This window comes from Babylonia areolata, chromosome 3, assembly GCF_041734735.1.
Source record: "Babylonia areolata isolate BAREFJ2019XMU chromosome 3, ASM4173473v1, whole genome shotgun sequence".
NCBI classification, from domain to species: domain Eukaryota; kingdom Metazoa; phylum Mollusca; class Gastropoda; order Neogastropoda; family Buccinidae; genus Babylonia; species Babylonia areolata.
The window spans coordinates 19,391,702-19,406,701 of NC_134878.1; the positions used below are offsets into that span (position 1 = coordinate 19,391,702).

Genomic DNA, 15,000 nt, shown 5'->3' on the forward strand with positions numbered 1-15,000 from the left:
ATGTGTGTCCTTGTCTCTATGTGTGTCCTTGTCTCTGTGTGTGTCCCTGTCTCTATGTGTGTCCTTGTCTCCGTGTGTCTTTGTCTGTGTGTGTCCCTGTCTCTGTGTGTGTGTCCCTGTCTGTGTGTGTCCCTGTCAGTGTATGTCCCTGTCTCTCTCTGTGTCCCTGTCCCGTGTCCCTGTCCCTCAAACGCGGAAAGGGGAAGAAGTGAGGCGGGACGGGTGTGGGTGGGGTGGGGTGGGGTGGAGGGATATTCATTGACCTGACTGGTAACGGATGTCGATAGGCCCACGCTATGTTCTTCTCTTTCCCTGCAGATTAGGCTTAACCTAACCTACCTGGGACTGATATTGTTTTTCCATTCACAACCGGCAGCAACGCATGCAGTCACTGAAGTGTATTGTTTCTTTCTTTCGTTATTTTATTATTATTATTATTATTTTTTTTTTTTTACCTCTTCTTTCCTTTCTTCCCTTATTGTCTCTCTCTTTTTCTTTCTTCCATCCTCTCCCCCCCACCCCCACCACCTCCCCCATTTACCCCCCATCTCCTCATCTCCACCAATAATTATGCCGTCTGCAGCATTTTGACATCCACGGTGAGCGCGAAATCGAAACCGAGGCTGCCGGTTGTTGACAGCGGAATGGACGGTCGCGTGCGTGACCTGCCATGAATGGCTCTGCCTGCTAGCCATGCGTGCGAATGGAGTTCAACACAAACAGCTCTGTGGAACCACCACCACGCATGGCCACAGCTAAGTCAGTGTTTTACCCAAGAACGGCTGTCGGTTGTTTCGGAATCCCCTCACAGTGACACGGCTACGAAAGTTCGTGGAGGGAGCTGGCTTTGCCAGTACTGCTGACAGAATCTTGGGAAGCAGACGACAGTTGAACCAACAGTAGAAAGACGTGGAAAATATCTGTTTTATGCAATGGATAAGGTGAAAAATGGTGAGTTGAAACTTTTCGTCTCACTTTCCATACTCATTCAGCCGTATCGACCACCTGCTCAGCGACTTCCAGTGACTTCGATCATGACTTTAAGACTCTGTGCAGTCGATTTGGGCGTGGTTCGAAGGTGTGTGTGTGTGTGTGTGTGTGTGTGTGTGCGCCGCGCGCACGTGTGCGTGCAACTGACGTGCGTCAGTGCGTGCGTGCGTGAGCGTGTGAATGTGTGTGTATGTGTGTGTGTGCGTGTGTGTGTGTGTGTGTGTGTGTGTGTGTGTGTGTGTGTGTAGTAAATTAACTTGAGTCATTCAAGCGTTGCCTACTTAGGGTTAATTACAATTATTGTTAATCTCATCGATACGGAGTTGTGTGAAGGTTCACTAGTTGTCAAAAGATAAAACAATGGAGGTATATGGAATGGTGTAATCATCCAGAACATCGGATTTATTTCAGTGCCATTGCTTGGCAGTGAAAACTAATGTCATCGTCTTTTGTTTTGTAAACATTGTTTGGTTGAATTTCATGTGGATCAGTGACAAAGTTCTGCCTTTTTCATGTTATTGTATGAAGTCATCAAGTTTGGGAACGGGAGGGGTGTTTAAATTCGAGGGAATTGTTGCAAGGAAGAGGCACAAGGAAGTGACTGAAGGGTACAGTTATACGTCCTAGCCAGCCAACAAAGCAAGTAAGCAAGCAGGTTATTTTTAAACGACCAGATTTTATTTAAACTACCGAATATTCAGTTGCCAGCCAACTACCAAGACCAAGTCATCCGTCAACCACCCATCGACCAAAGTTCAGTTCCAATTGACCCAAATTGTACGTAGAACAACCAGACACACACACACACACACACACACACACACACACACACACACACACACACACACCAACATCGATTTAATTCTACCGCACCATTCTCCTGTCTCGAAACTTTTATTCATCCTTTTTTAAATTTGAATTTGAATTTTGTCCTTTGGCAAATGGGATCGAATGAATTTGCATGATTCAATAAATCAATATCTCGATAAGGGGTAGACTTGTTGGGGGTTGCTGTGCGGGTCTTCGGGTAGCCCGGGTAGTACAAAAGACCCGTGGATCGTGATAGGGTATATTATTGCCGGTGTCAAATTCCGCTAGTCTTGTCTCCCAGGGAAAAGTAAATAACTCTGAAATGCAGGTCTCTGTCCGTAGACATGGGGGAGAGGATAGCCGTCGACTGTCTGTATATATCTGCTCTGCTCAGTGTTCGCCTTTATTGAAGTCTCGTGTATCACGAGCGGTGAATTGTTGCTCCCGGATTTCCTCAGTCCTGCAGTGTAGTCCTCATGGAAACTCTTGGCAACGAGGCAACGAGGGGATTCTCTCTCTCTCTCTCTCTCTCTCTCTCTCTCTTTAATATTTCTTTCGTTTGGATCTTTGTCAGTCTGTTTATTTTGCATGTCTGTCCATCTGTTTGTATTCTCTATTTTGATCTATCTACCCGCCCTTCCGGTTAGCCGTCTGCCTGTCTATCATTCTTTCCATCTATGTGTCTGTTTTTGATTGACTGAACACACACACACACACACACACACACACACACACACACACACACACACACACACACACACACACACACATAACCACACACACACAAAAAACCCATACACACACACTTCACACACACACACACTCTCACGCACACACAATTCACACACACACACACACACACACACACACACACACACACACACACACACACACACACACACCACGCATGCACGCACATACACACATCCAAGCATACGAACACACATTCGTGGAGATACATGCACTGTGTACAGATAAATATGTATAATTTATACACACATAGTCTGTCTGTCCAGCTAGCCGTCTGTCTATCTGTCCGTCTGTCCCTGTGTGTGTCTGTTTTGATTGACTGAACACACACACACACACACACACACACACACACACACACACACACACACACACACACACACACACACAAGAATACATTAACTCACACATGCGCGTGCGCGTAAATATCGATCTTAGAATTGTCCAACCTATTCACTTTCCCTTACCAAATTATGGAAAAAAAAGAAGTCAGTATTATGACCAGGACTTGATCCCACTAAAAATCGATACCCTGTTCAATAAGGAGGGACGCGGAGGATTACTGTCTTTGCAGGCAGACAGGGAGGGGTGTGATCACAGACTGGGAGGGATTAGCAAAGATCCGTGGCTCGTGATCGGGCATAATTATATATATATGTGCAGCCGGTGTCGGTCACACTGTTCGAGTCTCGTCGTATCGGGACAATTGGCTGTGTTGAACGCTTTGAACAGGGTGAGGTGAGATGTTTCCCCCCCCCCTCTTTGACGTTACTGGGCTCGGATATTTCAATGGATGAAACCTGTTCCTTGTTTGGACTGGCGAAAGTGGGAGATAGATTGAATAGGAAAGACTAGAAGATTGAGAGAGAGAGAGAGAGGATGAAAAAAAAAGATTTTTTAATTTTCTTAGGGTAAAAGAGAAAGCACACAAAGAGGGAAGCCAGGCAACGAGAGGGGGTGGGGGAAGAGGGGGTTGGAGATACATGTGTGTGTGTGTGTGTGTGTGTGTGTGTGTGTGTGTGCGCGTGCGTGTGTGTGTGTGTGTGTGTGTGTGTGCGTGCGCTCTCTCTCCATCTACCAGAGTGTGTGTGGGTGTGTGTAGGTGTCTTCTCTCTCTCTCTCGCTCACACACACACATACACACACACACACTCTCTCTCTCTCTCGCTCACACACACACACATACACACACACATTCTCTCTCTCTCACACACACACACACACTCACACACACACACACACACTCGCGCGCGCGCGCGCACACACACACACACTCTCTCTCTCTCACACGCTCACACACACACACACACACACACACTCTCTCTCTCACACACACGTTCACACACACACACACACACTCTCTCTCACACGCTCACACACACACGCACACTCTCTCTCTCTCACACGTTCACACACACACACACACACACACACACTCTCTCTCTCTCTCTCCCCCCCCCCCCCCCCGTCTCTGTCTCAAAGAGGACGAAACTATCTGCTCTCCCTGCCCATGCTGTCAATGGTTTTACCCGTGTGTTGTGACCGAGCCCCAAACCAAAAGTCAAATCACCATGTTTCTACCACACAGAAAGATCGCGACAATAACTGCGTGGTAGCAGTTTGTTGTGTGTACGAAGATAACATGGTTTAAGAAGGCTGTTTTGTGATATAAACCATTAGCAGAGGTCCGCGAACCGAAGAGACTGAATGTTTGATGGATGTTGAAAGGCATGTTTTGAGATGTGTAAGTTATGTGCACGTTCACAGACACGCGTGCACATAGACACGCCCCCCTCCCACCCCCGCCCCCCCTGCACCCCCTCCACTGACCCGCCACTCATATAACACAGATCATACACACACACACACACACACACACACACACACACACACACACGCACTTCTCTACTGAAAAAAAAAAAGAAAAAAAAGAAAAAGAAAAAAAAGAATGGCATCGTCACAATGGGCCAACAAAGATGGGAGAAGTGAAAATGGAATGCAACTTTACTTGGGTCAGTGTGCGCTCGCATGCTTGCTGGTTCGTGCATGCGTGTATGTGTGCGCGCGCGCGGGTGCTTCATATCCCTACATCAAGCCTCTGTGTGTGTGTGTGTGCCCGAATGTTCCCTCTCAGTCAGTCAGCCTCTGTCTGTGTCTGTGTGCGCGTGCGTGCGTTTAAGTAAGACCTTTTCACCAAAGGCGAGTTTAATGTAGATAAAACGAGACCCTAACCGGTAAACCATTGGACAAACACATCATTAATCCTTCGAGGAAATTCTTTATAAAAGGCCGGGCAATATTACCCCGCGAATTTCAATGCGAATATACGGCACAACCCTGATGTTTTATTCTTTTCTCCTTTGACGCTGAAGAAGGTTGAACATAGCCCACATAAAAGCGTATAGAACCTCGCGGGGGCCACATGTCGAAACGATACGATATGAAGCACACTGGTATAAAAATGCGATGAATAGATATATGCTCTTTCTGCTGTCATTCCTTTATTAAAAGTGAATATCACCGTGGCAGAGGGTAGGGTTACCCACTTCACTTCAAGAAGGGAAAGAAGAAGAAAAAGTAAAAAAAAAAAAAAAAAACAACACAAAAAACCCAACATGTTAAGTTAAGAAGAGAAATAAGGAAAAGTCAAACGCTTGTCAGTTCAAGAAGGGAAAGAAGAAGAAAAAGTAAAAAAAAAAACTTGTCAAGAAGAGAAATAAGAAAAAAGTCAAAAGGTTGTCGGTTCAAAAAGAGAAATAAGAAGAAAAAGTAAAAAAAACCCTTGTCAGTTCAAGAAGAGAAAGAAGAAGAAATAGTCAAAAACTTGTAAGGTCAAGAAGAGAAGTAAGAATAACAAGAGAGGCAAGGCCTTCAAGACTCACTTGTGATACAATTAAAAAAAAAAAAAAATCTAATCGTTAAAATGTGTTCTGTATTTGTTATTGTAAAGCTTCGGGTTAAAAAAAAAAGTCCTAACCAGATTCGAACCCCGCGTATTCGGGTGAGAAGAAACTGTCTCATCCATTACACTATCGTGGCTCCTTAACTGACGTTCTAAAATTTAATATTTGAACATACTTTTTTAAAGGGCGATAAATCAATTGCGGTATTCGCAGTGAGAACGCTGTTTAAATCATATTATTCTGGTGTATCTTGGGCATTCAAAAAATCTTTAAGGGCAATAAAAAAAAATTCTTTTTAAGTCCGCGGTAAAGGAGACGTGGCTATCGCCGCAATCACACTGCAACATTTAGCCGTTTTCTCTAGATCTAGATAGATGTACAAGTTTAGTTACACCCGCCGGGAATGTAGTACGACACGGTCGATTCAATTTCTCTCTTATGTTCATTCTAGTTTTATAGTTTTAAAGTTGATATGAAAATTTAGTATTTTGTTAAACTAATAACATGTAGAGCCAAGTACAAGTACTTCTAAACGTCGTAAGAAGTGAAAAGGACTTCATTTTGAGAAAAGTCAAGACTGGAAATTTTTTCGTTTCATCGTGATCAGTTCAAGGGTGTTAACTCGCATGGTTTACAATTTTTAACTGTAAATTCCGACTGATTCTGTGGATATTTTTATGGCAGTTTGGGGCATAATCCAGTAAGTGACGAGGCGTTCACAAATCTTTCTCTGAATAAATATTTAACGGTCTCCTCTCCAACTTTCCATCACATGTTATCGTGTATTGTCCATTGAATATAGGATTGAACGGGCAGGTCAACAACTTGAAACAAAATGGCGTCGTTCGCGTTCGCGAAGAATATGAGCACGCGCTTTGAATGTGTATAAATATGTGTACGCAATTGATTTTTGCCCATGACCTTCAGGGCTCAGCCAACAGATCTGTAAAGTCCACTCGTCGTATTGATTTTAATATTTTCCGAAAAAGACCACTTGGGCGAATGAACATAGTGAGAGTAAAACATACAAGCTTTTTATGTATTGAGTATAATTTCAAAATGTAATGTTTAAGATGAGAAAGATCAGTTTAAAGCAAATTAAGTCCCCTAGCATTAATTACAGAGTAATTTCCTTTTTTTACTATCCGCACCAAAACGTTTGCAAAATAAATAAAACTTCCATGCTAAGCAAAAGAAGTTCGTGTTTGAACAAAAAATGATAATAATGACTGCTCTTGTTGTTGTGTCAGAATATCAGATCAAAGTGCCAAGTTTAGAGAATACAAAAATTATAAATATAACAGTAAATGCAGTTTGCATATAATTAGGCTTCATTTTTTAATTTTTTTGTGCCCATCCCAGAGGAGCAGTATTGTTTCCAACAAGATGACTCGAAAGAACTGAATTTTTCCTATTTTTATGCCTAATTTGGTGTCAACTGACAAAGTATTTGCAGAGAAAATGTCAATGTTAAAGTTTACCACGGACACACAGACACACACACACACACACACACACACACACACACACACACACACACACACAGACAATCGAACACCAGGTTAAAACATAGACTCACTTTGTTTACACAAGTGAGTCAAAAAGTCAAAAGCTTGTCAGTTCAAGAAGGGAAAGAAGAAGAAGAAGAAAAAGCCAAGAACTTGTCAGTTCAAGAAGAGAAAGAAGGAGAAAAAGTCACAGAAAACTTGCCAGGTAAAGAAGAGAAAGAAGAAGAAAAGAAAAATTCGTTCAAGAAGAGAAAGAAGAAGAAAAAGTAAAAAACAAAAACAAAACTTGTCAGTTCAAGGAGAGAAAGAAGTAAAAAACAAAACAAAAACAAAACAAAAAAACTTGTCAGGTCAAGAAGATAATATAAGAAGAAAAAGTCAACAGCTTGTCAGTTCAAGAAAAGAAAGAAGAAGAAAAAGTCAAAAGCTGGTCAAGCTATTAAAGTACTTTCCAGTTCTTGTGATATCCATTTTTTTTACGGCATGAACTGAACCTTACTGAGACAAAAACGAATTTTAGAAACTTCAGATAACTCTGTCTCTACCTTTCTATTTGTTTGTCTGTCTGACTGGTTGTCTGTCTGTCTGTCTCTCCCCCCCCCCCCCGCCCCCGCCCCCTCTCTCTCCACCCCCATTAGGTAAGGAAGATGAATTACATTTTTTATTATGTTACCCTGCCTTCGTGACCTCAAGCAAAAAGTTAAGTCAACAACGATATTACAAAGATCCATATACATGTATAATTTGCTCATGTCCTCAAGACATGTGTTTACACTACATAACTTGGCGATTTACATACATGAAGCACTGAAGAGACGACGAACTGTTATTTCGTGAATGTTGTTGAATGTTTTATTAGCTATTTTTGCCGATTTATTGTGCCAAGTTCTTTTCTTTATTTTCTTATAATGTGACACATCAGTAGCAGGCTTTGACCATCTGAATAAAAGATCGTTATCGTTATCGTTATCCCCAACCGCATCTCTCTCAGAACTCCTCCCCATCTTTTTTTCTTTCCTCTGCCTCTGTACTCTCTCTCTTTTTACAGGTACACACACCTACATACTCATTTAGGTATACATGTACACACGCACTGACAGTCACTCGCACTCAGCTGCATGCCAAATTAATAGAACAGATTACCACTACAAAAAAACAAGACACTGCAGGTGGCCGGGTCTTTTTCTCAAACACTTGCAAAGCAAGACACGGATCTGCGCGAACGGCTGCTAAACAGCGATAGGCCGATAACCGACATCCACCCGGGGTGTTTGCACAGGAGGTACCCGCGTGAATGCTGAGCCGATAAACTAATCAGCCGGGGTATTTGCCGCGTGCCGCCCAGGTGAGGCCTTTGTCTTTGCGGGTTTTTAGTAAATCCGAGTCTTTTTTGTGGGTGGAGGGGGGGGGGGATTCTAACGGGAGGAGGGGAGGTGTGTTTGGAGAGGAGACGGCCCACACGCGCCCGCGGCACTTGCGCACACACGCAAAGGCACACACACACGTTTAGTTTTAGTGCCCATAGGTCTTTTACGACAAATTAATGAGTTCTTAGTTCACACACACACACACACACACACACACACACACAGGGGATCTTGGCTTTAATATATTTAAGTTATTGTTCGCTTCGCTTTTGAACCGAACAGACAGTTGGTTATCCTTGAAGTTCATTAATGTGAAGAACGGGAAAGAAGGCTATTACATACTCCACTAATGCTCCACCCTCCTAATACCCGGACTCCTCCCAAATCACCATTCACCCTCACTCCTCTTTTAATTGATAAAATTCAAGTGTGAGAATTAATGCTGTAACAAAGTGTCTGCAGTCACCAGTGTGTGCGGCGGGACAAACAAACTTCCACCTCCATACTGTACTAGAGTAAACTGAAGAAATTATTCGAATAACTTTATATTTTACAGAATTAAACAGACTGTCCCTAACGTGGTCACCATTAGAAGTGGACACAGCAAACGAAAAACAAAAAACAACAACAACTATGTTTTACTTTATTTGCGAGTCTGTGTAGATTCACAGGGTGTGGCAACAGCCTAAAGTTGGCCGATATGACGTTAGTGTATGAGGTATGCATTTTAGAGCTTTCACTCAGGAGGTGATTGTATCTATGTTATCACGTGTATGTGTGTAGGAACATCTGAAGTGGAGGCTTAATTTCGTGCAGGAGACGTTATATATTGTGTTATGGACTCTTCTTGCAAAGTGCCTTCAACTGGAACACCAGAATTCATGGTTGACGGGACGTTTTAACAAGTCCATTCAATGTGTGTGTGCATGCGCTTAGTACGCGCACGTACGTGTGTGTGTGTGTGTGTGTGGCTGTGGCTGTTATGCATGTATAAGCTGCCTAGTCTTTTTTTTTTTTTTTTTTTATTTTTTACGTTTTATAACTCGACCACAGAGGCATTTTGGGGGCTTGAAATACCCCCGATTCATAGAAAATAACGAAAATTCTCTGCATGATGAAATAGGCAAAACTAAAAGAACTGAAATCGAAATCAGTCAAGTTTACTTCAGCATTTCGATGAGCAATCAAGTGTTTGTGCCTGTTGTCATGCACAAGGCACCGCGGTTAAATATGATAGTTTTATTTGCAGTCTGTTTTCAGTTTAGTGAAATACCCCACGTGTTTATGTGTATTGCCCAACAGAGAAAAACACGCTGGTTTGCCCCTCTCCAAACTTATGTACTTGTATGTCTGCAGCATATCCTCTATTCTCTTCATCGGTGGTTTTGTTGGAGCTACGATTTGGACATTTCCGAAACGTTCAGCAGTTACTATTACTGATGTGTAATCAAGTCGTTATACTCTCTTCTCATTACCTTCACACCATGAAAGAACCACACACTGGACTGTGATTCTTTAACACGAAGCGATCAGTGCGATGATTCGCAACCTACGTGTTGCTCCAGAGAGAGAGAGAGAGATACAGGCAGCCACGGGACCCCGGAGGTGTGAAGTGGTATTGTAATGTCATACCGGCGTTCTTGCCACCCACAGGCTGTTGTGACAACGAGAACCATGGACCCCCCACCCCTCCCACCTGCTTATCCCTCCCACCTAACCCCCCGCACCTCCTCTTCGCCACCCTTACAACACTCTGGTTCTGAGACATTCCCACAGTGACATACCCCGTTACCCGCTATAGTCATTTTTTTCGCCCGTGGTCTCTCAACACAAGGCCAGAACCCGATGAAGCAGAACAAGTTTTTCCAACGGATTGTCGGCTGCCTTTAAGGGCCTCCAGGCGAGAATTTCGCTCAGGGATGAGAGGAAGGTGTGTTTGTATGTATGTGTGTGTGCTGTTTGAGGGGAGGCAGTGGGGGGAGGCGAGGGCACGAGTGTGGGGAGCTGCTGTGGGGATTGTGATCGAGGGAGCTTACGCCGATTTTGATTTACTTATGCCATTACGTTTTGCGTTGTGAGTGCACTCGAAAAGTGTTGGGATTACTACGTGTTCCGATGTAGTGTTCAAGTTTCTGCCCAGGTAATTCTCCATGGAACCTCTCTCTCTCTCCCCCCCTCTCTCTCTCTCCCTCCATATATATATATATATATATACATTTGTGTGTGTGTGTGTGTGTGTGGTTTTGAGTAGAAATCCTTCAGAAGAGTACTTTTCATTATTGTAATGTCACGATAGGGGCTGTTGCCTTAATTAAGTCTGTGTGTGTGTGTGTGTGTGTGTGTGTGTGTGTGTGTGTCACTGTGTAAATATCTCTTTGTCTATCTCTCTGTGTCTCTCAGTCTCTGTCTCTCTCCCTCAGCCTCTACTCCTCTATATAAATTGGCCCTGCGCGTTTTGAAGTCGTTAAAGCCTGGTATATTTTTCCTCTGTCTATGTCTGCCTGGCTGTGTGAATTGTACAACTGTCTTCGTTGCTAAAATTATATAAGTGTACACAGCAGTATAAAAAGAATGCCTTTGAAATATTGTGAGCGCGTGAGTGGGACAGATACAGGGAAGAGAGAGAGAGAAAGAGAGAGATATTCCTTGCACAATGGGCACAACAGCTCAGAATGACATGTTGCTTTATAACGATTTCTCTGGGTGTTTAATTCAGAAATACCAAATCCAAATCTGGTCAAAGTAAGTCTGAAGAGAGAGAGAGAGAGAGAGAAGAGTGTAGAGGGAGATAAAGAGAGGCAGATAGAGTTTTCTGCACTTTCTGTACTCTCTTATTTGCATGGTTATTTTTGAGGAGGAAGAGAAAGAAAGAAAGAGAGAGACGGGCGGTGGGGGAGGACATTTTTTGACAGTATATTTTTGTTACTTCCCCCCCAGGTTTATTACTCCATTTCTTCTTCTTTGTTGTATTGTGTCTATGAGACCATTTTCTCCTACACTGACACGGATCCAGTTTTCTTTTTGTGTCCCTTTTATTTGATTTGGTGAGATTATTTTATTATTATTATTATTATTATCGTTATTATTATTATTATTATTATTATTATTATTAGTAGTAGTAGTAGTAGTAGTAGTAGCAGTAGTAGTTGCAGTATTGTTGTTATTTGTGTGCTTTTAGTGGCAACAAGGCATGGAACACTGGTTTCCTTCACGACTTGTATATGAGAGTGCCCATTCGACATCAAACTGTGTGTTGAAAGCCAACACGACGTTATGTGACACGCGCCACTGATTTAATTGCAATCACCAGCAGAGGAATTCTCTACAGCTTTCAGTGTCTTGTCTCTTTGATGGGTTGTTCTGTCTGCCTGTCTGCTTTTCTATTGATCTGCAGGTTTTTTTCTTTTCTTTTTTCTTTTTTTTCTTCTTTCTTCTGTCTGCGTGCGTGCGACGCTGAACACAAGAGTAAAGCACAAGAGTGTGCACAAGAGTAATGAATGTTCACTTGCTTACAGGTAATGTTTTTGTTTTATTTTATTTTATTTCTTTGCAACACAATATTCATTACATTGACAAACATTTAAAAAAAAAAGATTCAGTGTCATAATCACATGTGTGTGAATGCATTCCAGAGAACTACACACTGTAATGTGTATTGAGAGCAGACTGGGGTAAAAAAAAAAAGCAAAAAAAAGCTTGTGACATGACCAAGCTGTTTATCATGCAAAGCATAGCAAACTATTACCAGTTCAGTACTTTTTCATCAGATAATGTTAGGTTCAATTAAAAAAAGTGTCTTATTTTGTTGATTGACTGTACAAAAACAATCCACACTGCTACTACTACTGCTGCTGCTGTTCCTGTTACTACTACTGCTGCTGCTGTTCCTGTTACTACTACTACTGCTGCTGCTGTTCCTGTTACTACTACTACTGCTGCTGCTCTTGTTACTACTACTACTACTCCTGCTGCTGCTGCTGTTCCTGTTACTACTACTGCTGCTGCTGCTGCTGCTGCTCTTGCTGCCGTTCTGCTGTTATTACACTATCAAAAGGTCTTGCCTAATTCTTACCCAACACTCTTCGGCATCTTCCTCTCGCTGCTGCTGTCCTATGCCTCCAGCCAGTCGGAGGACGGAGTGTATCTCCACACCAGAAGCGACGGCAGTGTCTTCAACCTGACCCGCCTTCACGCTAAAACCAAAGTGCGACAGGTTCTCATACGCGTGATGCTTTTCGCAGCTCTGACAACTCACTCTGAGGAGGCACTCCAGCGATTCATCAGCCGCTTCGCCCAAGCATGCAGAGAGTTTGGCTTGACTATTAGCCTAAAGAAGACTAACATTGTGGGCCAGGACGTTAGCAGTACCCCAAGCATCTCCATTGGTGTCTTCACACTCGAGGTCGTCGAAGACTTCACTTACCTCGGCTCCACCATCTCCAGTAGCCTCTCCCTGGACGCCGAACTCAACAAGCGGATTGATAAGTAGCTACAGCCAGTGGCCCGCTTGGCAAAGAGGGTTTTGGGCAATCCCATGCTGACCATCTACACCAAGATGCAGGTGTACCAAGCCTGTGTACTCAGCACTCTGCTCTATGGCATCGAGACATGGACTCTCTACTCTCGCCAAGAATGCAGACTCACTCTTTTCACCTGCGCAACCTCAGGAGAATTCTGGGCATCACGTGGCAAGACCGTGTGCCAAACAAGAATGTCCTTGACCAGGCAGGCATCTCCAGCATGTTTGCACTCCTGACCCGGCGCCGTCTGCGGTGGCTCGGCCACGTCAGGCAAATGGATGACGGGCGAATCCCCAAGGACATCCTTTTTGGCAAGCTCGCCGCTGGTTCCAGACCTGCAGGAAGACCCGTCCTACGCTACAGAGATGTCTGCAAACGAGACATGAGGGCAGGCGACATGGACCCAGCAGGTTTGGAGGTGGTGGCTGAAGACCGTAATAGCTGGAAAAAGGACCATAACGGCATGTGTCCAGAGGAGCGAGGAGATAAGAGAACAGCACTGGGAAGAGGGGAGAGAGGGCAGAGGGCAGAATCCGTACCCTCTGAGCCAGGCGCGATTTTCACCTGCGACAACTGCAACAGAGCCTGCCGATCCAGAATCGGACTGTACAGCTACAGCAGGCGCTGCAACTCAACTTGACTGAACCAGGCACAGAGTTCCATTGTCTCCCGAGACAGACGGACGCAAACAACAACAGCAACAATAACAACAGCAACAACAACAACAAAAGGTCTTTCCCAGTTCTTATCCCAGACGAGATTCTATCATTCACAGCGTCCATGCAATTTTCATGCTGCACTCGCCACCATGTGGTCTTCGCATTCTGTAGATCACAGGCAGGGCATTGAACCTAGTAGCCCTGAGCTTAATTACTGTCTCAGTCTCACTGTCTTCGTCTATCTATCTATCTCTGTGTGTGCTTTTTTCTGTCTCCGTCTGTCTGTCTCTGTCCGTCTTTCCATGTTTGCCCGTCTCTGTCTCTGTGTGTGTGTCTCCGTCTGTCTCTTACAGTCTCTGCCTGTGCGTCTCATTTTAAATGCAGAATACAAAAGCACAATTTTGGGTGAGTCAATGTTGTTCGTGTGTGTGTGTGTGTGTGTGTCCTAGGCAAAATGTCACAGGGTAGCTGTGTTTAACGTCAGCAAACGGGACCCGCGTTTTGTGGCGATCGAAACAGACCGGTGTATTGGACGATAATGCGCCTGCCATATAGAACAGCCTCGGGGTAAATCTGCCATATATTGCCGTCGTTAAAAGCAGGCTGTGTGTGTGTGTGTGTGTGTGTGTGTGTGTGTGTGTCTCCCTCTCTGTGTAAAAGCATAATTGTCTCAAGACTCAGCCCTTTTGTGTAAACGAAACAACGAAGATCAGTGGGTTGCTGGTGTGATGGTATAGAATCCAGCCTTTGATCCTACCCCCTTCCCCCCACTCTGCCCCACACTCATACACACACATTTTGGAATACTGTAAGAATAACGTTGGATGGCTTATTATTAGAAGAAGAAAAAAAGTCCCTCCACGAAAACAACCCAAAACGTTCAGGTTGAAAGACCCATCTCGGGTTATACCGTCTGTGGGGATAACCAGCCCAGCAGTCGTGGTGTGTGTGTGTGTGTGTGTGTGTGTGTGTGTGTGTGTGTTGTGTGTGTGTGTGTGTTTTGTGTGTGTGTGTGTGTGTTTTGTGTGTGTGTGTGTGTGTGTGTGTGTGTGTGTGTGTGTTGTGTGTTGTGAGTGTGTGTGTGTGTGTTGTGAGTGTTTGTGTGTGTGTGTGTGTGTGTGTGTGTGTGTGTGTGTGTGCGTGCGTGTGTGTGTGTGTGTGTGTGTGTGTGTGTGTGTCTTACGGAGAAGAGGATGGAAGAGAACTGTCAAATACACCACACCAGAACGATATCACAGTATGTTGAACAACAGGGAACGCCTGTTTTCATTTCACAGATTCGAAACCACGCCATTCTGAAGTCATTCCGACGATCTCAATGGGCCGAACTGAGTTAGCACTCTCAGCCACTTTTTACCATTTGATTTTGCCAAGAGCTGACAAACAAAAAGAGGCAGGTTCCCCTCCCCCGTCCCCCACCCCTCTCTCTCCCTTTTAAAAGCTGTTATCTGGGAAGGCGTGGGGCTTTTTTTTTTTTTTCGTGCAATATCACG

General features: G+C 44.0%; 1 protein-coding gene across 3 annotated transcripts in view; it reads left to right on the plus strand.

Annotated features, from left to right (window-relative positions):
- Positions 1-785: 785 nt before the first annotated feature.
- Positions 786-15,000, plus strand: part of LOC143279827 (uncharacterized) — a 41,268-nt gene continuing 27,053 nt past the window's right edge. The window contains exon 1 of one of the 3 annotated variants that reach the window (XM_076584049.1): positions 786-951. The gene's annotated coding sequence lies outside the window, so the exon portion shown is untranslated. Of the gene's footprint in view, positions 952-10,122; positions 10,259-15,000 lie in introns of those variants that run through there. The other 2 variants (XM_076584047.1, XM_076584050.1) reach the window with 2 other exon arrangements.